The sequence below is a fragment of the Hermetia illucens genome, chromosome 5 (genome assembly GCF_905115235.1).
Source record: "Hermetia illucens chromosome 5, iHerIll2.2.curated.20191125, whole genome shotgun sequence".
NCBI lineage: Eukaryota > Metazoa > Arthropoda > Insecta > Diptera > Stratiomyidae > Hermetia > Hermetia illucens.
The window spans coordinates 86,061,151-86,083,786 of NC_051853.1; the positions used below are offsets into that span (position 1 = coordinate 86,061,151).

Sequence of the window (22,636 nt, forward strand, 5' to 3'; positions counted from 1 at the left end):
AAGGTGGCACCTGGGAATTCCGCTGAGTGCAGTGAGTAATACAATTCCATGTTGAGTTTAAGGAGGGTCCCCATACACGCAAAAGGGGGTGTACATTTTTTTCCGCCGAATATACTCGTGTGGAGTATCAAACAAAAGGTATAGTACTTTCCGTAACCGGTATAAATTTTAACATTGGTTGCCAAGGGAGGCGGGGGGAGTGAAGGGGACCAAAAAGGGTCAATTATTGCAAGGATCTGTTTCCAGAGACTGGCCAAAATGAATATCTGAAAAGAAGGCTTTAAAATACTCACCATTCCGATACCTATTTAAGGGTGTATAACCATACTTATTATAAGTATAATTTCAAGAAATTGACTGGAAGCCCCTTTAACTTTACCATGAAATCATCAAACTTTGCATTAATATAGGGTATATTATTCAGCATGATACCACCAAGTTTGGTGGAAATCGTATAATTACTAACCCAGTTATGATACGTCAAAAATATCACTTTTGAGCAAATTTCTTCTATTCTAAGACTATCACCCTAAAATGAATGGTTTGACAAACTAAATGCACAAACATTACGAGCTAGGTCTAAGTGGGACAAATGCCCACTTAACTATGCTTATATAAGAAATACACAAAACCTTTCATACCTGAAGTGCTTAGCTTACGGTTTCCCGAACTGTTTGCGACACTTGCAATATGCTAAACTTCCTACGTAAGGTGAAAAACTCAAGCACTCCAATCTTTTCTCTGACTAGCAACAATCTCAAACTAAGGTGATTCGCGAAAATTTCACGTCCAAACTAAACTAAAACTATCCGTATAAATTTTCTCAAATAACAATATCACTAGCACTAGATTTCTCTTATGAAATTTCATGGAAAATTGGCCTCTAACCATGCCAACCAACACTTTCCGATATCTTCAAACTTCGAACTCTCAAGCACCGACTCAGCCTTCATTCACTGTGCCGGTATCAACCTAGCCAGACGCAAGCGTTAGAAATGCATTTCGTAACATACAACGTGATCATGTCTATATGCAATCGACAAAACGAAAGGTGAACGATTAATTTTATAATATCAGAAAGTTTATATTTTAACCACGAAAATGTGTGAAGGAATTTTAAGGTTTCGTGGGAAGCTAAATGATGGGAGAGTTTTGTATATACATAAAATTGGAAGTAAAAATTACTATCTTAAAATAAAACACATTTAAACATAAGTAGTTGTGTCCGGATAGCTGAGTGGTTAGAGCGCAAGGCTGACGTACGGAAAGTCGTGGTTCAAATTTCACTGGTGGCAGTGGGATTTGTATCGTGATTTGACGTCGGATGCCAGTCGACTCAGCTGTGAATGAGTGCCCGATTCAAATCAGGGTAATAATCTCCGGCGAGCGTAATGCTGACCACATTTCATCCTACAGTGTACTGTGGTGTGCGGTTACGGTTTTGAATGAAGTGCTCTAACACACTTCAAGGCCCTGATCCAATATGGATTGTTGCGCCAACGATTATTATTATTATTATTTATAGGAAATTGGAAAGAAGGTAATGGACGTGTTGGAGGGAGTTGAATGTGAGAAAAGTAAATATACTGCATATAAAGAAATGAATCGCGCTTCCGCTCGTCATCGGACAAAGAGAACGAACTGATATGGATGCTTCGAAGGCATGGATACTTCAAGAATATAATTTAACAGGCTTACAGGTATTTATTTCAAGCAAAATAAAGGCGGTTTGGAAATAAGCATCTTCTTAATAGATGGGATGTTGACACTCTAGTTTTTGCGAGAATTGTTGATGTATGTTTCATCTGTGAATGATGATGTTTTCAACTAGGCTTTCAGCATAGAGATTGCCGTTATTTACTCTTCTTCAGCAAAAATTTCCGATTCCAAACGGTGTAAGGAAACGTCAAAGATTGATGACCTTTCTGGTTACTTCACAAAATGTTAATCCTCGAACTGAGCTATCACCTGAAGTGCCTTTCTACATCAGGGATGTTTCATCTGACCCCGCATCACGGATTCAGCAAGCCATTTCCGAAGAGTTACAGACTACAAAGGATCCTCATTTACGCAAGGTCATGCCCCCCCCGTGTCCGCCAAGATTACTCTTTCTTGCGAGATTTGTATTTAACAAATGAGTCCATGACATTTTGAGGTGTACCTAACGTAGATTGCGGTATCTGCGATCTCCTCACGCCTGTTCTAAATTGACAAAGGGCACCATTCCTGGGCGCATTGCAGCGTCATTTTAGCCTCCTGGGGCCTTTATTAAGAATTTTAGCCGTCAGTGCGCATTGTAAATTTCTGAAGAGATCGCCCCCTCACCACCGAACTTAGTGCCATTTTCATTACATTATCAAAATGTAAGGGGTCTTGGCATTAAGCTGCTAAAGTTTCGTTTGGCTCTGACAATTCCTGATGTTACCTGCGTAATTGAGACGGGCCTCAAATCTAATATAATCAGTGAAAAACTACTCGATAGTAGCATTGTACACTCATCTGTATCAATTCCTTCCTATTCATTTCTTTATTCCGGACTACCTCCCTTTTGTAACAGCCTGTGTGCACTTTCCATGTTTTTCCCTTGTCGAAGAGTTTTTGATATACTGTCAGATGTTCTGCTACTCAAATTTAATTTCCATACTGCGCATATCGCAATTTTAAATAATTTCTTTTCTGCTATTGGTCGGAGAAGTAAGTTGCAAAATTTATCAACAATCGTCTTCCTTCTTTCATTCTGGTCCTTGTTCCTCGGTGCGAAAATATCCTATTTGATTTACCAATTCATCGCCTGCTCCTCTCGTTGCCACTCCTGTTACTGCGAAGTCTCCTGAATCTGCACGAGAACTTCTCTGAGATCATTTTGGAAGAAGACTCGTACCATCTCTTTTCAAAAACAGATAATGTTAGACTGACCGAAAGTTATCGCTCGCCCGCTCCTTTCCTCGATCTTCAAGATTCTCGAGAAGTACGCAAAAGACTGCCTCTCGTATCGTTTTGGCAAGTAACAGTATGGGCTTCAATTGCAGTGCTTACCTGTCACTGATGTGCTTAAGTGAGCAAGCTCTACCTCAACCATCCTTATGTCGAACTTCCAGAATGTGTGGCTTCTTCCTTCGTTCTTCCCACCAATTCATCGATATTCCTTCCCTGGACATCCTTTTAACTCTATCTATCTATTTCGAATATGCTTCCGTGATGTGATCCTCCTACCGTAATTATGACTGTTACACCATAGAGTCTGCTCTATTCAGTTAACGTAGAAAACTGGCTTAGTTAATGAGATCATCATCACGTTGAAATAGACGACTATATACGGGCTTTCTTTATGCTCTCTAAAAGGTAGCTCATCTCCACCACCAATAAACCACGCTTGTAATGTGGAAGCATCACTCTGTGGCGGAGTAGTACCGAGCGCAACCTGCCAGGAGGTCGTTTGGAAAAAGGACTTGCCGACTCGGTTGACGATTTTGGAAATTGAATAAAAAAAGAAATTTTTAACTTGTTATTCAAGGAATGTAGACTCCTCTCTCTTAGATCGTCCATCCACTTGTAGGGGCCAAAAATTCTTTGGAGAATTCTTCTCTCCAACGCGGTTAAGAGTTTGCAATTTTCCTCGCTCTGAAGAATAGATGAAGACTGGCAAAGTCAGTGTCTTGTACAGTTAGAGTTTTGACCCTACCGTGATACGTTTCGAGGGAAACAGATTTTGCAAGGTGAAATAGTCTCTGTTGACTATCAACAACCGTGCGCATATTTTATCGCCATAGCTTTTATCGGTGGTGATTTTCGATTCCAGATAGGAGAAATTATCAATGGTCTCGAGGTTGTAGTCACTAAGATTTATTATTCTCGTTTGACCAATGCCATTTAATTTGTTGCTTCTTTGGTTTTTGGCACTGACGTTTGCACCATGTATGTTTATAAGGTAATGGTGCCTCCCGCATTAACATGAAGTATGCCGATCACTTCTTCCAGGGCCACGTTAAACAGGATGCATAGGAGGGCATCTCCCCCTTTTAGACCATTGTTGATATTGAATCATCATCATCATTCGTGGCGTAACAATCGGTATCCGGTCTGGGCCTGTCTTAGTAAGGCGCTCCAGACAGCCCGGTTTTGCGCCGAGGTCCACCAATTCGATGTTCCTAAAAGTCTGGTGTCCTGACCTATGCCATCCTTTCATCTGAGGCAGTGTTTGCCACGTCTTCTTTTTCTACCATCGATATTGCCCTTATAGACTTTCCGAGCAGGACCATCCTCACCTATACGGATTAAGTGCCCACCACAACCTATTGAGCAAACGCTGCCTACGCTCATAGGTGGCCTGGAAGTCGAAGATGATGCAACTGATTTTCTTAAGGTATGCAACTATCCACCCTAGCGAAATAGCGGAGAAAATGTTATAGGTACTCAGCAACGGGATACCCCTATAATTGCTGCGCTGCGTGATATCCCCTCTCTTTATGTATAGGACAGATAATGCCTCGTTGCCAGTCGTCAGGTACTAATTTGCTGTCCCATTCCGCATAGCTTGGTGTAGTTGGCCAATTATTCTTGACCCAATAAATTACACCTACTGTTTCTTCCATTCTTGATGATAATAGCATGTGTCCGTCGTCTTCAGTTGGCGGGACCTCCAACGCACTGACATTTTGATTATTGAGTAGTTTTTTCAAAGTTCCCGACTCATCACTCCAATACGCCCATACGGTTGGAAATCAGATTTATCCATTCGTATCGCTAGGATGAGCATCGAGGTGTATAAGGCTTCATAATGCTGACTTGTTAATAAAATTTCCGCGCAAGATGCGGCTGCTCCTTGTACCGCTCAAGTCACAGACTTGTTGGTTCTTCCAGCTTTCCTTGTGTGCTGATATTTAACGAGCCTGAGATGTGGCGGCGTTCAAATAACACACGGTTAATTTGGTTGGAAGTTGTCACGACTGACGAGGCTTACGTGTTTTTGTGAATCGCTTTTCGCGCACACAAGGTACTTTCAACAAACATTTCTTGCGATACTGCTAGCTGAATAATCTGCGGTCCGCTTACGTTGGTGTTTTTGTGTAAGCTTCAGAAGTGGAGGTACCACCGGAATACGAACTGCGTCGATTTGATATCATACTTAGGACTCTACTACTCCGTAGAAGCTATCCTTCTCCAAGTTGTGGGTTTCTTTTTTGGCTGTATGGTTATGGTGTAGTGGCTTTCTTCCAGGGAACCGGTCCCTGTCCAGCGCATCTCTTGCAATGCTATTACATCATTCAGAGAAGGTATCTGCTAGCTTCCGGACAGTATTCAGTCTGTACAAGAAACGCACATTCCATAAGAAAATGCATAAACCATTAGCTCGCTTTTATTGTCCGGTTTCTCGTTCTAAAATCCAGTCTAATTCTCCTTTCGTGGATTCGTAACTTCAGTGGTGGCACTCGCCTTCATGCTTCTTTGTCCGTGGTTTTTAATTAGATCACACATCACCACATAGAAGTGGAGATAGGGTTTGGTAGTAGAACTGTTGATCTTGGTTCAACATGTGTTTCCCAGCTTTTATGCGCCATCGTGGATACCAATCTACTCAACAACCAAAATATCAGCGCGTTGGAGGTCCCGCCAACTGAAGACGAGAGGCAAATGCTGTTATCGTCAAGAATGGAAGAAACAGTCCGTGCAATTTATTGGGTTAAGAATCATAAGTTGGCTGAGTGGTTAGAGCACGTTGGTCGCGGTTCAAACGCACTGATGCCAGTGGAATTTGTATCGTGATTTGACGCTGGATATCAGTCGACTCAACTGTGAATGTGTAGCTGAGTCAACCCGGGGTTCCAATCTCAGGCGAGCGCAATGCTGGCCACATCACCTGTAATAGTATAGTGTGCCGTTATCGTCTTAAATGAAGTGGTCTAACACACTTGAAGGCCTTGATCCAATTGGTTCGTGACGCCAGAGATTACTATTTTATTATGGTGAATATGGTGACGTTCCCGATAGATGGCTGCATCTTATATCGCGGGGGTGGTTTGGCGTCAAGATTTCTTCCTTTCTGTATCGTTTCCCACCACATTACCTTCTGGGGATAGCTATTTCGATCGGAGACTTGTGCCCGCATGGGCGGGTATCTGTGAAGGATCAGGCTCCTTTTCAACGAGTTCGTCTATGGAGCCAATCCTAGTTCGTCCCGTGCAGTAGTCAAGGTCCATATTACTGAGGCGGTTGTTGGGTATTTTTAGGAGCTTGTATTTACAACGTTCAATACACAATTTCAAAAAAGTACTCCTATTATAATTCAGGGATATTAGAAATTATACTGATTTCCGCCCGTAACTATTTTCTTTCTGCACAAAACTCGTTCCTTTCACAATGACTGCCAACTATCTTCGTCACTCTTTTTTCTTATTATTATTTTTTATGTGACGTTTCTCGCCACCTACTCTGTTCCTCACTCTTGTAGCGAGGTCTGAACTGAGTGGAGCGCCGGTGACGTCATCTGTCCGCTGGTATTCGCGACATTCGAAATAAATTTTGAATGTCAATTGCCTACTCCATAAAGCCGACTTTAGTTTTCCTCGGCTCGCCCATGATTGGTTTTATTTGCGGGTATCCTTCGTGTGACGAATTTGTATATACAGGTGGCTGGTTACGATTAGGGACGCATATCTCCCGCATGCATGCATATGCATGCTTTTAACACATGTGGCGACCATTCCTTTATCTCTTCCAAGCGACCGTGAAGGATTTGCCTATGAAGCTATTATCTTATTGCTAAAAGTATTTTATAATGTATACAAATGCCTATTTGGTGGACCAACCTTCTTCTTTGTTTGATCTTCCCACAATTTTGTTTAGAATTTGGGTTTTTTTGGAGCTATTCCTATAATTATGATATGTTAATTATGCTTCTTTTCTTTTCCTAATCCTTCCTAAAAGTTCCACCAAGGCGGAAAAATTGTTGCCAATGTCAGTGTTTCGCCCTTTTTCGGGAGGAATTTTCAAGATGTGGAGGCTCCCCTAGGAGTCTAGTTTTCTAACGTGGTTCACTTCCTGCAAAATATTCGCGATGTCAAACGACAAATGGTGTCCCTGCTCTATTACATGTCTGGGAACTGCCGACTTTATGTGTGAGTTATTCTTACTTCTAGCGGATTTGGCCTCCTCTATGTGTTCTAACACCCTGGTGTGACCAGCTGTTTCCAGGACGTAGTTCATTTCTTTATTTCTTTTCCCCTCTTTGAGCGGTGTTGTGACCATCCTGTGATTCATAATGGTGTATGCCGTCATCTTATGGTGGAAATCGTGGTTTGAGGTGTATGTGATGGTTCATTGTGTCTGGGTCAGTTTCTTGTAGATGTCAATTCAAAATCCCCTTTTTAGCGGATTATTTTTAAGTCCAGGAACAGTATCCCCCCTTCCTTTTCGAACTCTATGGTGAACTCGATGTTCTTATGTGCCCGGTTGAGTTTCTTGAGGATTGTTCCCGTTTCTTCCCTTTTAGTGATTGCTAATACATTACCCACATATCCGATCCAGAATCTAGGCAGTGCCACAACCTCCTCGAGTTCATTCTCCAGGTTGTCAATAAATACCTCGTATACCAGCGGTGAGAGTGGGTTTCCCATTGCTGCCCCAGAGGTTGTTTTATAAAATTTATTCCTGAATGTGAAATAGGATTCACTCATGCACTCCGCTCTTCCTCCATTCAGATCAGATTTCGTGCGTCGTGATCCTTTCTTCGAACAAGTGCTTCCTTTATCGGTACACGTCACCAATAATAAGAAATATTATCGGTAGCAAGGAGCAACCCTGGTAGACTCGACTTTGGAGGTAAAATTTCTCTGAGATTCTGCGTGTGTTGATTGCAGATGATCTTTAGGATATTGATGTGGTCTACGCAGAAGGACCCGGAGCGGAAACCAATCTGTTCTCTGTTGATCAAGCTTTCGATATGTTCTGTAGTGAGTTTCAGGGTTACCTAAGCTGTTACATTTACTTGAAGTATTATTACGTATATTCGTAGCTAGTTTTCTAAAAGCCGCCCTGAGCGCAATCACTTTTCCAAGACCGCGTAGTCAGTCAATCCTGTCTAAAAATTGGTGGCTGTATTGCAACCGTTTTCCTCCTTTAGTGATTGCCAAAATTGCTAAAATTGGCTGAACACCGAAGTCGATGGCTTGATGAGCTGGATGGGGATTTAAAAGCCTCGAGATTGGACCCAGATCACATCATTCGATAGAGCCAAATGGCGGAACCGATCACGACGAGCCGACCCTACTTGTGAACGGGACAAAGGCTGAAGAAAAAGAAAAAGTGATTGCAAAGACGAATTTGAGAATTGTGTCATATGCGTCCATCTAAATTTAAGATACGCTTCTAAATGTTTGACTTTATGTAGTAGTTAAATTCTCAACCGTTATAAAATGCATTCCTGCGGTATCCATCTAGTCCCTCTCCTGCTTTTCCTCAAAATTATATGAAATTCAACCTAATAAGTCATTTGAATGCACCGATAGGCATTAAAGGTCGAACACTTAGTGCTGGGCTATCTTAGCGGAAGGTCGCGGTTCAAATCTCGCTGGGGGCAGAGGAATTTGTTATCGTGATTGGATGTCGGACACCAGTCGACTCTGCTGGGAATGAGTATTTAACTTTAATAGTCCAATTCTTTGCAAACCACACTTTTTAGGTACACCGGAACATAAACTGGGTTTTTACAATCAATACTCGATAGATTTAACAATTAGACTTTATTAAATAATTTATTTAAAGAATGAAGAAAAAGTGAAGTGAATATTTGCTCGTTAGAGGCAGAAGAGAATAATCTCGCTTCATGTGTTTCTTTTTCTGCCCCTAACTCATGGCACACTTTCCTCGCCAGTCTTCCACTCCCGTGGCGAGCTCTGCAAAGTGGATAGTTCCGCGCCATCTATTTGTTCGCATTCGCAACATTCGAAATAAATTTCGAATGCTGCGAATCCTGCCGCGCCACAAGTACCTGAGTCAAATCAGGGTAATAATCTCGGGCGAGCGCAATGCTGACCACATTGCCTCCCACAGTGTACTGTGGTGTACCGTTACGGTCTTGAATGAAGTGCTCTAACACACTTCAAGGCCTTGATCCAATATGAATTGTTGCGCCAACGATTATTATTATTATTACTTAGTGAATAGTGCACCTTTCAACTTATAAAACTCTGCATTGAAACGATTTGACTCACTGGTAACAACCTGGGTTTGGTCAGCCTCACCGGTCTATATTTACTGCAATTAGTATAAATAAGTCAAGAAGATTTGAAGATTGAAGATTTTACCAACCCCAGCCAATCGCGATATTTAACGAAAAGTTAATGTCATTTAGACGGTAATACTTTGTACTAAGGGTTGTTCGTTACTCTCTGCTTCTACAAATTAGAGAATCATAACTTTGTGTTGGCAGAAAATATTATGCACGATTACTGCGAAATAGCCTGAAGCAAATCATGCTAATAAACATTGGAATAGAGGAGTGCACACACCCCCTAATTATGGTCAAATCCTAGCAATTGTGACAAAACCTACGATTCGGTTAGAATAATAAAACTTTTCAAATATTGCATAATTACTTTGCAATTATTTTTGGAAGTAGATTTGACGAACGTTAATTCACCAACAGGTATGTGTAATCAAAAAGCATTTATTCAAATTGGAAGTTTGTCTCCAAATTCGCCGCACAAACATTATTTGCATACAGAACAATGATTTCCCCAGAAAGACCAGATTAACATAGAAATTGACAATACCGTCATTGAATTTTAGAAGTTACTTGAAGGGAGTTTCTCTTATAAATCCGTCGAACTTTTATATGTGGTGGGAAGGGGGCTTAATATTTTAATTGCAAATCTATGTTGGACGCTAGCAGATTGCTGTGGAATCTGCAAACTTTGAGATAAAATATTAATATCTCAAGCTGCAAACTTTATTTAGCTGGTGTTTTTAGAGGTGTAAAATTTTAAATTGAAATAAAGTACTCAGACTAAATAATTTCAAACTGAAAATTGGCTTTATTAGAAAGATGATTTTACGCCATTAGTATTTAAATATGATTTCGGGCATGCAATCCTCGCGGCTTCAGGTAGTCCAATTTTCGCCTTATTTCAAAAATTCAGTAGTATGTAGTACCTTTATTGGTAGGAAGGCAAGTGGCGTGACCTTGAATGGAATGAGGCTTCCGATAAATGCAATTCGTATCTAGAAGGCCTTGGATTTGGTTTTGAAGGCAGAATAAGGGAGTAAATTGGAAAAAACCCCAAAAAATGTGTCTATACAAAATCTACGACTCAAAATATATGCAATTCCGATAAATACTGAAATGAAGTTGATAATGGTATGGTATAAAATTTTGCAAATTCAAATTCACCAATACGCTTACTTCAATGGAATGATCGCCTTATGCAGAATTGAGAATTTTTGTCAACAGAACCCTATGAAACAGGCACTATCACTACAAGTGGCAGTGACCCGCACAGAACTGAGAGATTTAAATATATGACAGTAGTCAATGGCGAACTGCGTTACGAAATGGTTTCATGCATTAGCGCAACCTGGATCGACGTATCAACGAACGTCTCAAAACTAAAATTTGTTGCCGAATATAAAAGAAAATGAACGGCAACTCACAATTAAGACGTAGACGTTACGTTAAACACATGACGTAACACTCCTTGATCGCATCCGAAAAATGTATACCCTCGATCGGTATGTGGTTGCACCGATCCTGGAAAATTTGCGAGAGAAGTGCCTTCGATGGTGTTCAGTCGCTAAGATTGGTCTGAACATCGAAGTCAATTTGAAACGGCCAAAACAACAGTGGCTTGTTATGGTAAATGGCGCCTTGAAACCCTTGTAACTACATCCAGATCAGACCTTTGACAGAGTAAAATATCGCAACCGACGACGACCAGCCGGTCCTGCTTCTGAATGGCACAAAGGCTGAAAAAAGAAATTCAAGCGTTCAGCTTCCGGTTTCTAGTTTGCTGACAATTTGTGGATATGTGCTCCAGCTCCCTCCACAATGCTCCGAGCAGCTTGCCATTCTTCCCAACTCTTCTGTGCCATATTGTCCTAGGGCGATTCCCCGTCGATCATACTGATACAATGGGTTCCGCTGCATGATAAAACCCGCAATCGCGTTGTCACCCTCCCTTATTTTGTGATCTACCACTTTTGCTATTCAATCAATACACCGAAGGATATCGCATCCGTACGCTGATCAGAATTTTTCATTAGTTGTTGTCCTAGGGGAGAACACCCCGATGACATAACGCAAGCATGAATTGATGAAGACTTGGACCTTTTCAGTAATGATGGCAAGACATGAGCTACTCCGTTACCATTACCGTACAGACAGAAAATTGGCGAGCAACAGTCTCAACTTGCTGTAAGAGGTGAGATAGTTATATCTCCAAATTGAATGAACCAGCGAAAGCGGATTTAACACGTTTAATGAGTCGTGCAACATTTCCTCAATCTGTAAAGTTTTCAACATTTTATGAATAGGAAGAGTGGGATAACTCCGCCATGCTATTAACCTAGTATGCTGGTCCCCAGGTAAAAGAGGAAGGTTCTAGGCAACGTACTTTGTACTATCCTCAATAAAACAAAAATTAAATGCTGAGATCAGAGAAAGAGATAAATGGAGTAAAGTTGGAGTTATTCCACTATGCTAAATTCTACCTGATCTCTCTTGGTGACAGATCCCGCGACAGGTCGACCAAAAAAATGCATACAATGTCATTACAAACACGATCAGGACGTAAGCAAGTTAGTCCGAACAAAACAAATACCTCTCTGCACGCTAAATGTTGGCACCCTAACTGGAATTACCGAGGAACTTACAACAGCCCTTCGGAAAAGGCGTATTGATATCTGCGCTCTGCAAGAAACCCGATGGTCTGGTGTCAAGAGTTGCGACTACAAGACAATGATCTATCAGTCATTAGGTATTCCTCGGAGGCTTGGGTTCTTAGCAAGAAAAATTGCCAACTCTTGGCCGCGTCCAAGAGAAGAATCCTCTGAAGGATTTTTGGCCCATACATGAAGATGGATCCATAGCCTACATAACGATGAAATCTATGAGCAATACAATGAGCGTCTGGTTGTGGATAAAATCCGGCTCAATAGGTTATGATGGGCGGGTCACTTAATCCGTATGGATGAGAGCAATCCAATCCGGAAAATCTATAAGGGCAATATCTATGATAGAAAAAGAAGACGAGGCAGATCCTGTCTGAGATGGAGTGATAGCGTAGGTCAGGACGCCAGACAGGTTTTAAGGCAGGGGCGCAAAACCGGAATGTCTGGAGTTCCTTATTAAGGCAGGCCTAGATCGGTTGTAGTGCCATTGATGGTGATGGTACACGGATAAATAAAAACAACAGCTTTGAAGATACTGCTGCGATGAACAGCTCTACGGCGAGAAGTTGGTAGCCATGACTTTATTCCCCATAAGCACATTGATGGTGTATCCATATAATTGGGTTACTAGTCGTTTTACCTGCGAAAGCTATAAGTTTCCCACATGTTAGATAGCTGTTGACTGGACCATTGATTGACACTTGCGGTCACTTACAAGTTCTTTAAAAATCCGGTACACGATAATGAAATCATTGTTATTTATGGTGGCTTTTGCTTTCCTTTCTAGCACAGTAGCAATATTTTCTTTTATTGTAATACATATGCTTCATGTTCTGAGATTTATCCCGTTAATGGAACTCGATCAATCCCCTGCGTTTATTGTTCTGCTCCCATTGTGCTTCTCGTGTTCTCGCTGGAGTCCTGCGCAGTGCCCGAGAAAGAGTTCAATAATCTTCAATTTGCTCAGATAAACTGTTAATAACATCTGCCGCGTAATCAACAATATAATTCACCCATTTTCGAACGAGAGTTAGATTATGGAAATGATGGGTATTGAACTTGGGTGCTCGAAACACTTCAACTTTGCAAAAAGCGGCGACCAGAACATGGATGCGAGGGCAGGTGACAAGCAATAGTCCTTTTGGAGGCTGATATTATTGACTCTATTTCTACACATATTCAAAAAGTCTTTTGAAACCCAACTAATCTTTTAGTAGACCTTGTGCTCGAACAATGTACACTAAGGACCAGGCCGTAAAGGGTGCGGAAATCCACAAATCCCTCACCGTTTTCTTATGGTCGCCAAGACCGTGTTTCCCTGTCATGCTCGAGCCAGGTATTGTCATAGCTTTCCCTGGTGTTTAGGTTACCCATCATGATCACACTATCCTTTCCTGGCTCCCACGGATTTACTCTTATATCTGGCAGGTTTTCGAGACTACAATAGTCTAGTGCCGAACAAGGAGTGGAGTACTCTTCTGAGTCTCATGATCTTATCTCGTTGAAATCCTGACGATTCAGCTTGCAAATGCTAGAATTCTCAACCTAGCTGGAGAAAGCAAGCATTTTTTTTAGTCCTCGATGCCGTTGTGAAAGTGCGTATGTGCATTCATAAAGACGACAAATACTTTGAAGTCCGCATACATGCAAAAGGAGGGTATATATTTTTTTTCACCAAATATAGTTTATGGTTATTATGGTTAGAGTGTCCGGATAGCTGAGTGGTTAGAGCGCAAGGCTGTCGTACGGAAGGTCGCGGTTCAAATCTCGCTAGTGGCAGTGGAATTTGTATCGTGATTTGACGTCGGACACCAGTCGACTCAGCTGTGAGTGAGTACCTGAGTCAAATCAGGGTAATAATCTCGGTCGAGCGCAATGCTGACCACATTGCCTCCTAGTGTACCGTTACGGTCTTGAATGAAGTGCTCTAACACACTTCAAGGCCCTGATCCAACATGGATTGTTGCGCCAATGATTATTATTATTATATAGTTTATGGGGTATCAAATGAAAAGTCTCACTTAGTACTTTCCAAAGCCGGTTTTAGTTTTGAGATTCCTTGGAAAGCTGGGGAGTGCGGGGGTCGGAATTGATAATCTGTTTAACGGACCCATTCTCAGAAACTACTCAATCGAAAAATCTGAAAAAGAAATGAAAAGGCTGCCACTATATGGTGCCTTTTCAAAAACTTTGTGATGCCGTCAGAGAGCATGGTGTTGATGATGCTTTAATTAAGTGGATCCATGCTATGCTAACGCAGAGATTGTTGTGCCCTGAGGTGGGTGTCGATCGCTATCTGACTGCAGAAACAACGAAATGCTGCCTCCAGGGAGGTGTGCTTTAGCCACTTCTATGGAGTATGCTGATCGACTCATTACTGTGCGAACTGCAAAATTTGCCAATACACGCTCAAACTTATGCTAATGAGGTGGCTGTGCTTCCTGATGATCGGGATCTTGGAAAGTTGTGTAGGAATATACAACATGCCTTTAACATTGTCTTTCAGTTAATCCGGTTTCCGGATAGTTGAGTGGTTAGAGCACAAGGCTGTCGTACGGAAGGTCGTGGTTCAAATCTCGCTGGTGGCAGTGGGATTTGTATCGTGATTTGACTTCGGATACCAGTCGACTCAGCTGTGAATGAGTACCTGAGTCAAATCAGGGTAATAATCTCGGGCGAGCGCAATGCTGACCACATTGCCTCCTAGTGTACCGTTACGGTCTTGAATGAAGTGCTCTAACACACTGCAAGGCCCTGATCCAACATGGATTGTTGCGCCAACGATAATTATTATTATTATTATTTCAGTTAATCCAAATAAAACCACAATGGTATTATTCACAAAAAGGAGAAAACTGGATGGACTTTGCCTCCCTGAGATGAGGGGTAATACCCTTCAACTCTCGGAAGAAGTGAAATATCTGGGAGTCACTCTAGATAAAAAACTTCTTTGGAACAAATATGCACAGGTAAAGATGAAAAGGGGTCTCACAGCTTATGGGCTATGCAGACGCACATTTGCCTCGACATGGGGACTCAGGCCTCATGTGGTAATGTGGATATACGTTGCCATCATTAGGCCGATGATCCTATATGCATCCGTAGTGTGGTGGGTTAAGATGAGACAAAAAGGTTTTCACCGTAAACTAGCCGCACTGCTAAGAACTGTGTGTCTAGGTATCTAGGTATCTAAGTGATCACTGGTGCCATGAGCACGACACCCGGCGCAGCTCTGAATGCACTACACAATTTGCAGCCACTGGATATATTTATTCAAAGGACTGCAATGAGAGAAGCTCATAGACTAATTCGATTATATCTATGGGGAAACAACGGATGTGTGGGGGCACAGAACATTTGAAGAGTTACTGGGAGGACTGAATCCAGTTCTTACAATGCCTTCCGATTCTCGTGTCCCCATACATCTGTTTGGTAGAAGATATGAAGTTACCCTGAAGCGTAGAGAGAACTGGGAATTTCCAGAGGAATGCGTGGCGGGATATACGGAAGTCTTCTACACCGATGGCTCAAAAAGAGAAGAGGCTTCTGGAGCCGGAGTCCACCTCTCGAATAAAAACGAGAAGTGGGCTTTTCCTTTGGGACAATATGCAACGGTTTTTCAAGCCAAAGTTTATGCGATCCTAAGCGCGGTAAACTGGGTGATTGACGAGCGGTTGAAGGGCAGGCGCATCGCAATCTGCAGTGATAGCCAAGCTGCATTGAGGGCGTTGAGTATTCCTTTGATCACCCCGAAAATCGTTCAGGAATGCAGAAACCGTTTGAACCCTATGTCTAGATCCAATACGGTGGAACTACTCTCGGTACCTGGTCACTGTGGCGTCAAGGGAAATCCTGGATGCTTTAGCGAAAGAGGGTTCAATCTCCCCTATGCTGGGACCGGAACCAGCAATTGAAGTATCAGTAGCATTGGCTACTGTTCAAAAACTCGGAACAAGCTTTCCACAATGACAGGTGGCGGAGCCTAAATGCTGCGCGACATACCAAATTTGTACTGCCAACATGCGTTCCGCAAAGTTTATTCTGTTGAAAAGTGGGAGGACTTGCAGGTGTATTGTGGGCATTCTAACAGGCCATAATTCACTAGCTGGGCATCTATTAAGAATAGGAATTACTCAAAATGATACGTGAACCGGAATCCACGGAGTATTTCCTATGTGAATGCGCCGCCTATAGACGCATCAGGCATCAGATCTTTGGTGCCGATGTTCTCCAGTTGCGACGGGTAACATCACATCCCCTAACGGAAATCCAACACGGCCTGAGTTTACTACCAAAGATTCAAGACTATGAATGTCAATATCACCCGAAAGTAGATACACTCCCATAATATATGCATATATTACGTGTTACGAACTAATATTTATATAAGAAATATACAAAACCTTTCATCCTGAAGCGTTCAGCTTCCGATTTCCCGACTTGTTTTAGATAAACACGCGTGCATATACAATTTATTCCTTATGAAGACTTGATTGGTACTATTGAAATAAATAAAACATTTTGAACTGCAATGAAAGAAGTATAGTATTAAAATTTTAAATTAAAACTTCAAAAATATTTAGACGACCGTTTATTTAAATTTTGGGAGCAGAAAACCCTCCATTTTGTCGCTTGCACACAAACTGCTTCTGGTCGTTGGAGTTTTTCATATTTTACCAGGACAATTTTAAACTAACATAATATTTCCTGCTTGTCTTAATCTAACAACTTGGTCAGAAACCGTAAACCCGCACAAATGAATGGGAAACCAAAGTGCCCCCTGCTCAGACATAATAAATTTAATGGAAGGAGCTCATGTTTATTTTCAAAATGAAGCAAACACCAAGGACCGCGATACCACCCCCAATTGGATTTGAAATTTCTATTGAAACTTTCAGAACTCCCCATCAGTAGTTTCCATAAGAGCCTGCAGTTTCGATATTTAGATAGCCATGTATATATGTGTACCCTCGCAAATAGTACATAAACTGTTGCTATGATACAATATCTCAATGAAGTGCTCGGAGTTTCAGTTTCATTATTGGGAATAAAATTATTTCTCTTTCGACCTTCAAGGTGTATTTACCTTGTAGCATTTTGGGGTGAGTTTTGTCATATTTTCACATGTACCCTCGTGAGCGGAATATCTGAGATTCTGCGAAAGCATACGGTAAGATGATATTGTCTCTGACAAGCTACCCGTAATACAATATATCTTTCGGTCCTATTATTCAATAATATTTGACTTCCATGCAGTAAAGTACCGGAAATTCATGCTACACATCCAATTAATGGTAACAAAGCAAAAGAAAACCAAAAATTCCCCAAATTGATGCAGGGTTGACATTATTTACGTAGAACGTATGAGGAGCTTTAAGAACCCCTGTTTAGTATCTATCATGGGTATTTGTGGCAAATTTTTCAAACTATTGTGCTAGCGGAGTGAAGGATAATTTATATTTTTTCACATTTCTCCTTCGGGTAATTTCTGCGAATGGTCCCTGAAATAATTGACCACTTTCTAGCATCCAGCATTTGTATACAAAACTAGGACTTGCTTCAGAAAAATACACTCAATACGTTTCATTTGATAGCCCCACGTAACTGTATACATATGAAGGCTCCCTTAAACTCAGTGTAGAACACTATCATCCACTGCAAGCGCGCGGTTCTATACTTCCTTCTATAGCAATAGGCATAACTGTGCCCAAGGAAAGTACCAGTGGCAGACAGACAGGAAAGGAAGCCAAAGTTCCAAGAAAAGGAAGCCAAGATAATGCAGACAAGTAGGAACACAGACCAGAGACGTTAAAACATCGTTGAACCGCTCCCTTGATGAGGACGAAATATTGAAACACCCCAAACTTCACAGTGATACTAACATAGAATCCTTCAAAGCTTAAGAAGGAGAAAATATCATCGATCCAATCTGCGGAGTTACCAAGCAAAAGTCTTCTTGTGCAACCGGAAGAACGCACCTACGACTTCAATTGGACTAAAGCAGATAGAAAAAGGAAGTTCCAAAAGTCTAGCGCGTCAACCACCTCTAAGCACCATCATTCCCGGATACTTGAAATGCCCTTCAGCTCCCCCAAGGCTTCCTGAGACGCTCACTTTTCTCCTTTACTGTACTGCGCCAAGTGCACCCACTCGTCGGACATCCCGAGAGAGTGGATTCCACGGCCTGGCGCAGCAATACAATTGTCACCCAATGTATTCCCTATCTACTGCCACCTCCATCTTCCGATCACAATGCGTACTAATGCCACGTCTGTTCGACGACCAAGTTTTTTGTATGAGAGACTATCAAGTCAACGCACTCCGGCGATATGACGCAGACAAGTGTTGACGAGAGCTTGGAGCTATTCAAATATAGCAACACTGAAAGAACACTAGCACAGAACAGTTTCAATTTGATCTCGGTGTTGAGATTTAAAACTGAGCAGCGAAAGCGGGCAACATTTAGTTTGCTGCCATCATCGGTAGATATACAAATTAATCGACTTTTTCGATGCTCTGGCCATTGATGCAGACAGGGAGAGTTGGATGATCCTTCAGGATGACAGCCTTGATTTTGTTGGTGTTTATCTTCAGTCCAACTCTACTTGCCTCTCTTTCCAAATCCAGCGCCATTTGACCAAAGTCAATGACCAGATGAAGAAGCCAACAGATGGTCATGGTCCATTGAATTCTTCCCCATTCTCCGGACAAGCAACATGAATAACGTAACCAATAACAAGAAGAAATAATATCGGTGCCAGGATCTAACTCCGGCGGACTCCGCTTTTGACCTCCAACTCCTCCGGGAGTTCAATACCCATTTCATTCAATCGAGTGATACTGAATGCCACAGTACAGTTTCCGGTTGAGGGCTGTGTGCACCTATCGGCCCTAAGGTGAGATTTTGGATGCTGCCTTGTAAGTACACTTTAAGTAAATGAGTACCGTTTCTCTAATGCTTTCTGTAAACGTAGATGACCCAGCTGCTGGCTGCATATTTTGACAACGATCCTCTTTGGTTTTGACATTGTCTAAAGAGAGTTGATCTATTCTTCGAAGCGTTTTCACGATGATCGTTTACCCGCCCGCATCGTCTTCTATGGAGTTTCTTGAGCCTTTTTCCACAGATTCCAACCAGCGACTGGCTCACTCAGAGCTTGGTTGAGCAGAATCCTTGCCATTTACCTCTGTTTCGATAAATCCGAGTTCTACCATGATGTTTCACCGTTCCTCGGCTTCTTGAGTAGACAGCTCTGTTTTAAAGCTTCTCTCATGATAGTTGCGATAATTTAATTTCATTCGCTTGACAGAGGTCATATCTCGGGCGCTCTTGTCTTAGACACAGTGTCCGTTCCCCCCAGCTGAGTTGCCCGACATCAAATTGTTCGGTCGTTGGAGCTGCGACGATGTCCAAGTCAATGATATGTCGTTGCAAGATTACCTCGCCGTCAAGAAATACGCAAGATATTTGCCACATTTAGCCGGACGCTATGCCGCCAAACGTTTCCACAAGGCTCAATGCCCAATTGTCGAACGTCTGACCAATTCATTGATGATGAAGGGACGCAACAACGGCAAGAAATTGATGGCCGTCCGCATTGTGAAACACTCGTTCGAGATCATTCACTTGCTCACAGGAGAGAATCCACTTCAGGTTCTCGTAACAGCCATCATCAACTCTGGCCCACGTGAAAACTCCACACGTATCGGTCGCGCTGGTACTGTCATACGTCAAGCCGTCGATGTTTCGCCACTTCAACGTGTTAATCAGGCTATCTGGCTATTGTGCACGGGTGCTCGTGAAGCGTAACATTAAAATTATTGCTGAATGCTTGACTGATGAACTTATCAACGCTGCTAAGGGTTCATCAAACTCCTATGCTATAAAAAAGAAGGACGAATTGGAACGTGTCGCGAAATCCAACCGATAAACATGGCCCGGCGGAGCTGGTAGACGGGGAGAACCCGAGACTTCCAACTGATTCGGTCTTCGACAAGAGATCGGGTGTCAAAGAGTCGGGGTTGGTGCATCTGCTGAGGGACAATCTCCGACGCATCAAGGCCACACCTCCCACCCAACGCTCGTCTGCCCGCCAAGGAACTGAACACGTGTACGCACGTCCTGGTCAGTGCGGATGCCGTCCGGAAGCCACTGCAGCCTCCTTATGAAGGCCCGTACCGCGTTCTCGAGCGGAGAGAACATTTCTTCCAGCTCGAGATCGGTGGACACAAAAAGGCGATCTCCCTGTCCAGGCTGAAGCCCGTGTGCGCCCCAAAACAACGGCGCGTTCGCTTCGCGGACTGATGGGGAACACAGTTTCAGATTCGGCCGCTGAAACCCCTCGGTTTCATCTGGGGGCGCAGTGATGTGGCGCAGCAGGATTCGCAGCATTCGAATGTTACTCTCTTCTACCTCCAGCCCTAAACGACGACGGATCGCTCGCGCTGTTCTGAAAGTGTTTCCGTTATTCTGTCTTTTCTTGAATTATTTTCGATTGTTTGAATAAAAGTTTTAATTTGTAACGACATCATTTGCAATTTTTGATTACTCCGTGCTCTGGTGTCATCGTGTTTTTCCTTCCAAATAAAGTGGAATTACGCTCGGAAATCGTCAAGCGGACACACGATAGAATCAACATCAACACGGAATACACCAAATAAAAACAGAAATCACTGCGCAACAGAAATCGGGGACTTGGACGTAGTCGTGATACGGAGCAGACTAGTGCAATTCCACAGAATACTGAATAGGTTTACGCTGGCCGTCAAATCTAAAACGAATATGCTCCCTGAGTCGTTCGAAAGGTGCATGTCCTAGGAAACATTTCCCGCACCACGTAAGCGTTGTTGTTGCAAATTTATTTGAGAAATATGGCGCTGCACCTACGCTTCATATGAAGATGCCGTAGGTTGCACCTCTGCTTCAATGGCTTTAGGAGCTGATACAAGCTCGTCGTAGAGCCACCCATTTATTCAGGAACCTGATAGTAAGGAAAATTTCCAGCCTATCGGTCTATCTATCCAGGTGGAGGTATTGAGGTTATTCAGAACACAAGCTGTTCCAGGACCTCAACATAATTTTTTCCTCTTCCGGAAGTCAGAGAAAAGACTTTTCAAATGATGGCAGCTCAAAGACTCTCTTCAGGGTTAGTCGCACACCCTCCCACACATCGTTGAGGAAGGAGCGATAGTGGCTGAACCACTCGTTCGTGCTTTTCTCGGCGAATTTTAATCGTAACATTTTGCAGTACACACCTCCCCCTCAAAACCAAGCTTAACGCTTTGCAAGTATGTAGTCTTTACAGCTAGAAGAAGCCAAGCTTAATGCCTTGCAAAGACGTTGCCTTCACAGTTAGAAGGAGTTTCCTTGCCAACACCGCCCGGTATGGTAACCGAATGGATTGAGTCTAGATTGAGATTCTGCGGGTTCGCTTTCACTGAGGATTGGATCGTCATGATCGAAGTTGAATTTTTACTCTGGCTATTTTAAACCCTCTGACCATTCAGCCTTCAGCACGGTAGTCGCATCTTGACTTGGGGTTTTGATGACCGTTTAGCTTCCGGTGACAGGCCCAGTAGATGATCGACGAGAAGGGCTTCTTTCTCAGTTTGAAGATAACTGTCTGGGGATTGCTTTGGGTGTAGTCCTTGCTAACGTGCCGGAACACATGTACTTGTTCAGAACTGACAATGGATAGGTCTACGGTCGAGCCAGAACCCTCTTTCCGAAAGGTCTCTACGTTACCTTCGTTCATCAGAACTATATCTAACTGCGCAAAATATATAGAATATACTTCGGCTCTGTGCGTTATTTTCTGTGCTTCCTCATTCGAGTGCACACGCATTAAAATCACCAGCAATCATCTTCGGACTTCGTCATCTACTTCCTGAGCGACCCTGCAATGATCGAGGTTTATTTGAATAAACTTAATTTTTTTCCTTGGAATCAAAGCATTTGTGACTTCCGGCAGTTATCCCGTCCCTCCTTTCCTTAGCACAACGTATCCGGCTTCCGGCGTTCCGACTTGTTTAGAGAATCAATGCGATTTCGGATTTAGTATTAATAAAGAAATAATTTTCTGTTAAATTGAACTGGTATCAATATATGTCACGGAATATGTTGCTCGACAGATTCCATTCTTCTAAAAAGCTGCATTCTTTCTAACGTACATACCTAAACGATTGACATTTCTAAAGAAATTCAAAGATACTCGACTTGACAAAGCCTGTTAAAGTAGCGTTAGTTCCCAATAATTAATCGGTGTCTTCTTTGCATCGTCTTGACGAAGACCTTGGGTGTGAAAAGCTAGATTCAAATAAGGACGTTTTTTGCCGAATTCAACAATCACGGAATGTATGTTACTCTCGGGAAGAGAAGAGACTGCTTCCGCAAACATTATCATTACATTTCAAAGTCAAAACAGGAGGACTCTCATCACTCTCAAATTTTCATATCATCCTATCATCAAAGTAGCTGCTATTTAACGCTGGAACTTTAAATGACATCCTTTGTCCTTGCTCCAATAAAGCCATTGCATTTCCCTTTCTGCCTCTTTGCAAGACGACATATGAATATGTTTGCATACATGAGTGCTCATGAGCGCTCGCTTTCTAGAGGGAGCCATTTATTTTCCTTACAAAAAACTTCCATGTAATCCTGAAATACATACGAACATACAAACACATATGTGCATCAGTCGCTAAACTAAACGAAAAGTTGACTGTAAGTCCAATAACTGCTGGAGTCAAAAAA

The 22,636-nt window shown here is 42.4% G+C and overlaps 1 pseudogene; it reads left to right on the forward strand.

Moving 5' to 3' along the window:
• Positions 1-10,708: 10,708 nt before the first annotated feature.
• Positions 10,709-19,814, forward strand: LOC119658152 (annotated as a pseudogene).
• The last annotated feature ends 2,822 nt before the right edge of the window (positions 19,815-22,636 follow it).